A 6000-nucleotide genomic window follows, 5' to 3' on the forward strand; every position below is an offset into this window, starting at 1 on the left:
AGCAAATATTTCTAACAGCTTGAGGCAGCTCTCCATATCTAACTGTACAAAGCATATTTTATTTAGGACCATTTCTTCTTTTAAAAAGAATCTATATCTCTTTTTAGAACAGTTGTAAACTTTATTAACTTTTCTAAAATGTGATTTGCATTAAATTAATATCAGAATTTTTATAATTGATAGGTTATCTATCCATGTTATGCTTCTTTATTTTCACTGAAAGGAAAACTCTTCACTTTCTTTATTTTTATTCACTAATGAGTTCTTCTTTACCATCACATCTTAGTTGAATATTAATTATTATTTACCCCCTTTTCAAGAAGTAGTCTGCAAATTTTACCTAGCTAACAGTGATCAATTTTTAATTACACTTTTACAAACTATTTTCCTAGATGAATTTGAGTTATACAAAGCTTGGAATTTTTCATTCATCTATATGTCCTTCATTTGTGGATCCATGTCTGCTACATCTTGAGGATTAAGTAAGTTCTCATCAAAGAATGATAATTTCAGAATATCATGGGATTGAAAACATTAATTCATTCAGAAAAATATAAAATACATCAAAACAGGTCAGTAATAATTCTCTTATATAAATATGTATTCATTTAGCTTTTTGTAGATGAAGCTGTCATTTATTAATATAAACAAAGCATTATTTAAGTGTGTGTAGTTCTCTGTGCAGATACTACAGCTTTTCTAAAATGGACTTAATGTTTCCTGTCATTAAGAAAATTAAAATTTCAGGCACGTGTTTAACCCCAAATTAAGATAATTTTCCAAGATATTTCATGATGTAACTTAGAAAAAATGTTTTAAGAAACTTAAATATTATGTAAGTGATTTTAATATGTCATATTTAATATTCCCCAAGCATAATTCATTTATAAAATGAAGCATGAAAAATTATGAGTTTACTGTTTCTAAAAATATAATTTTCACTTTTCTTCATTTTTATTTTTAGAAATCCAATTTTAAAAAAAGAATCTAGATAAAATAAATCCAAATATAAAAAATGTGTTGTAAAACTGAACAATTAAAATTTTAGAGCACTAAAATAATTTTATTTAAAATAACATACAAATAAAATGAAATAAAAAATTTAAATCCTTGGACACTTGGACATCTGAGTCAGACAGTTCCCTAGAACCCAAACTATGGACAAGCTGACTTTAATATGTATATTAGTGTCAACATTTTCATTGATTCATAATCCCTTACAGTGTAATAAAATAATTCGTTAAAAATGAATAGTTTATGTGAATCATCATTTCTACCCACTTAACCTAAATCCCACAAACAATTTAGAATACTTAGAGAGCTCAGAATCCTTAAGAATTACTAACTTTAATTACTTCTAAATTGAAGGTTAAATCCAATTGACTTCCTAACCAGGAGGTTTGAAATATTGGAAAGTACACAGTGTTTGAAATATGAATGCATGGGTTCAAGGTCATGCTTTGCCACTTAGTAATATTTTCACCTGTGGAGAAGTGTTTAACCTCTTTGACCTTAGTCTTATGAATTAAATATATGAATACTAATGTATTATATATTCAGATATTGCAATACTGTTTAGGTAACAGCAGAATGCAAAATGAGCTGAAATAAAGTATCTGGATATTTTAAATACAAAATAATGAATGTATATATTTAATATATTAAAGCAGAGACTGTAGAATGATAAATTTCAATAGGCAACATATAAATTGATGCTGTTTATAGGTCTGTTTTCAATTCTTGTGTTCCATTTGCCTAGGTAACATATCTGAGTACAGCAAACAGATGCTGGGATTCAATGTTTGTGAGGATTGCCAGTATTTGATGGCTTGTTTGAGTTAAGTCAAGTGTCTACTGGTGTCGTTATGGCAAGTGCTGTGAAACTTAAGACACAAATGGACATTGCTGTGGACTGGACTGGGGGCCTGCCTCATGGAAAGAAGTCTGAAGCATCTGGCTTCTACTACATCAATGATGTCTTCTTAGTCATCCTGGAACTGCTAAAATGTCACCAGAGGGTGCTCTATATTGATACTGATATTCACCATGTCAATGGTTTGGAAGAGGCCTTCTATACCACTGACTGGGTTATGACTGTGTCCGTTTATAAGTAAGGAGAGTACTTCCCAGGAATTGGGGACCGACATGATATTGGGGCTGGAAAAGGCAAGTAACATGCTGTTAACTAACTGCTCTGAGGTAGAATCTATGATGAGTCCTGTGAAGCCATTTTCAAGCCCATCTTTTCTGAAGTAATGGAGAATTTCCAGCCTAGTTCAGTGGTCATTAAGTTTGGCTCCAAGTTCCTGTCTGGGGATTGCTTTGTTTCCTCCAACCTGACCATCAAGGGACATGCCAAGTGTGTGGCGTTTATCAAGAGTTGCAACTTGCCAATAGCATAGGAGGAGATGGATATACCACCTGTAATGTCTTTCGGTGCTGGACTTATGAAACATCTGTTGCCCTGAACACAGAGATCCCTAATGAGCTACTTTACAATGACCACTTTGAATACTTTGGACCAGATTTCAAGCTTCGCATAAATCCTTCCACTATGACTAACCAGAACACTAACAAATATCTAGAAAAGTTCAAGCAGTGGCTCTTTAAGAAGTTCAGAATGCTATCCCATGCACATGCGGTCCAAATGCCATTCCAGAGAAGAGTAATGATGAGAACAAAGAAGACCCTGTTAAAAGCATCTCTGTCTGCTCCTCTGACAAACAAATTCCAAGTGAGAAAGAAGTCTCCAATCCGATTCAGATGAGGAAGGAGGAGGTGGTCTCAAGAACTCTACTAATTTCTAAAAAGCCAAAAGAGTCAAAACAGAGGATAAAAATGACACAGATCTAGAAGAGGAAAAAGAAGCCCCAGAAGAGTAGAAAATCAAGGAGAAGCCAGAAGTTAAAGGGTTCAAAAAAAGAGGTCCAATTGACCCAATCAAGATCTGTGGCTCTGGCCTCTCCCCAAGTTCCTCACTTCTCCCCAAACTTTCATATTTTATATTCTCTATTCCTCTCTGTATTTACATAAAATATACTAAATATAATGTCCCCAGGGGATGGAAAGAAACCAGAGAACAAAGCCCAGAGCAGTGGTGCTGGGGGACCTGTTCCCAAAGCTGCTTTGTCTACGGAGTCTCAGGTGTTAGTTTTGAACCCTGTAGGGCCTGCAAGGAAAGAAAACCACCATAATACAAACTCCCAAACTGCCAAGTGCCTGCTTATGAACTCTGTTAAGATGCCCTTATTAGGCATTCTACAAGGGAAGCCTGGGCCTTCCAAGACCCCTTAGTTTCAGGATTAGTAACAGTCATTTTCAGATTGGTTCTGTTTATAGCTTCTAACTGGTCTCAGGCAAGCAGAAAAACTCACATTGTCCTGTCTTCTCACAATTCTGCAGGTGGAGGTTGTTAGACTAGCTTCCTTTTTGAGATATTTTCATATTGTGAGACTCCTTGTAATAAAACATATTTCTACTAAAAAAAAGAGTATAATACAATACATATGGAGATCATGATCACCCCTAATGATATTCCTTCATGTATACACACACACACACACACACACACACACACACTCACACACACACAACTATATGTATGCATATAGTTGTATATATTGTGTATCATTTCAGGTAAATATAAAATATTATGACTCCATGTTGCTTTATCAAACAACCTTGATGTTATTTGTCCCCTATCCCCCTACCCTCTCCCAGATGCAGACCCTCTTTCTCCTTTTATTCTGTTTTCTGTTTCATTTCACCCTTACTGTGCTGTTCCCCATCAAGTGCTTCCTCCCCGGTCCTTTTATATTTTTCTGGTTCTGTGGTTACTTCATGTTGTATGTTCACATCTAAGGGTTTGAGAAAGGAACCACAGATAGGAAAAGACACTCAGTGCTTGTTTTTTCTCTGTCTGGGTTACCTTTTATTATTCTATGTCCATAAATATATTGGAACACATTTATTCATTTCATTTTTTTTGTAGTTGAATAGTATGCCACTTTATATATGTACCACATTTTCATGATCCATTTATCTGTTGAGGGACACTTAGGTTGTTTTGATTTCTTAGCTATTGTGAGTATGGTAGATAGGAAGACAGCTGTGCAAGTATTTGTAGAGTAGAATGTGAAGTCCTCTGTGCATATGCCAAAGAGTGTTATAGATAGGTCATATGGTAGTTTCATTTTTAGATTTAGGGAGGATATTTATAATGATTTCCAGAGTGGCTGCACCAAATTGCATTACTGCTGACAGTGAATCTTCCATTTCTTACAACCTTGCTACATTTGCTCTCAGGTCCATTTGTTTTGGTCAGTTTGTTTCAATGTTTAATTTTATCTTAGCTTTCTTATTGAGTTAAGAGGAAATCATAAAGCTGGTTCAATTTGCATTGCTGAAATAGCTAAGGATGCTGACCATTTTTGAGTGTTTCCTTAGCCACTTTATTTCTTATATTGAGAGTTCTCTATTTAGATATCTCTGGCCCATTTCTTTTCATGGGATCATTTCTTTCCTTGACATATTGATTCTTGGTTTTGGTTTGTTTTTAATTTCTTTTTGTTCCTTTTTTAAAGTGTTCTTTCTATAACTGGACATTAATCCTCATTCAGTTATATTCCTGACAAAGGTTCATTTCCATTCTATTTTTTTATCAATTGACTGTTTCCTTAACTTTACAAAAGTTTTTAGTTTAGAATCGTATCCTCATACTGACAGATAAGTATAGCTGTCATCTCCCATCAAAGATGCCTCTCCTCACCGCAAATGGAGACCACAACAGAAAACCACATCTTGACACATTGATGAAATCAAGAGATTCTGGGAGCTCAGCAAAAATTGAAAGTATCTACATCACAGTTTGTGCATCTGTGACTCACACAATATTGAGATAGAGGGGTAGAAAGATAAGATTATAAGATTTCACAGGACATCTGCTGTGAAACCGTCTCTCATGTAAATGGCTGAGTAAGATCTGGACAATGGCAATATAAAAAGGCATGCTAATTCAGAAAGAGGAAAACCTCATGGGATCATAACCTTTGGCAAGGATCTAAAAGCAACTGATGACTGCTTTAAAGGAGAGTGAGACTAGTCCCAAGTGGTCAACTCCAAAATATATGGACAAATACTAAATACATAGAGCCAGTTGATCCTATCATTCATATATATAAATTGGGAAGAATATGTATAAAATTGGGAAGAAGAGTGATCAGGACATGAAAGGAGTTGTAGGAAAGGGACTTGAAAGTGGCTGGAGAGGACAAAAGAGGGGAAAGTGATATAATTGTATTTTAAATAAATAAAAATGTATGCAAACTAGATACATGTGTTATGGAAGCAGAATGACAGACTCTGCAGGCAGAAGAGCAAAGAGACAAACGATGAGAAACAAAGTGGCCATGGGAAGATAGTGCAGGAAAGACAAAAGAAGAAAGTATAGAGATGTGTATGTGTTTAAATGTCCTAATAAAACTCATATATGTGTCTTAGATTTTTATTACTTTGATAAAAACATAATGACCAAAAGCAACTCAAACAGAAGGAGTTTACTTCAATTACACATCCCAGGCACAGTCCATCAGTGATTAAAACCTGGGCAGGAGCTTAAGGCAATAACACTGAGGCAGGAATTGATGCAGTGGCCATGGGCGAGTACTGCTTATAGGCTTGTTCACTATGGCTTATCTTGTTTTCTTATACAATCCAGAACTACCTGTTCTGGGTACCATTGCTCACAGTGAATTGGGCCCTCCCACGTAAATCATCAAACAAGAAAATGCATTATTGGTTAGTTCATAGACTAGCCTGGTAAGGGCATTTTCTCAATTTAGGTTACCTCTTCCAAAATGACTCTAGTTTGTGTCAGGATGACATAAAATTAGACAAAACAAAATTTAAAATGAGGATTTATAAACATTCTAGGTAATGATCAAATATGAAGAAAAAAAGATGCCTGTAATATGGCACTATCTCCTAAGTGCTAGAGACAGT

General features: G+C 35.0%; 1 pseudogene; it reads left to right on the plus strand.

Moving 5' to 3' along the window:
* Positions 1 to 3548, plus strand: part of LOC131926131 (histone deacetylase 1-like) — a 44759-nt pseudogene extending 41211 nt beyond the window's left edge.
* The last annotated feature ends 2452 nt before the right edge of the window (positions 3549 to 6000 follow it).

Source organism: Peromyscus eremicus, chromosome 16_21 (assembly GCF_949786415.1).
Source record: "Peromyscus eremicus chromosome 16_21, PerEre_H2_v1, whole genome shotgun sequence".
NCBI lineage: Eukaryota > Metazoa > Chordata > Mammalia > Rodentia > Cricetidae > Peromyscus > Peromyscus eremicus.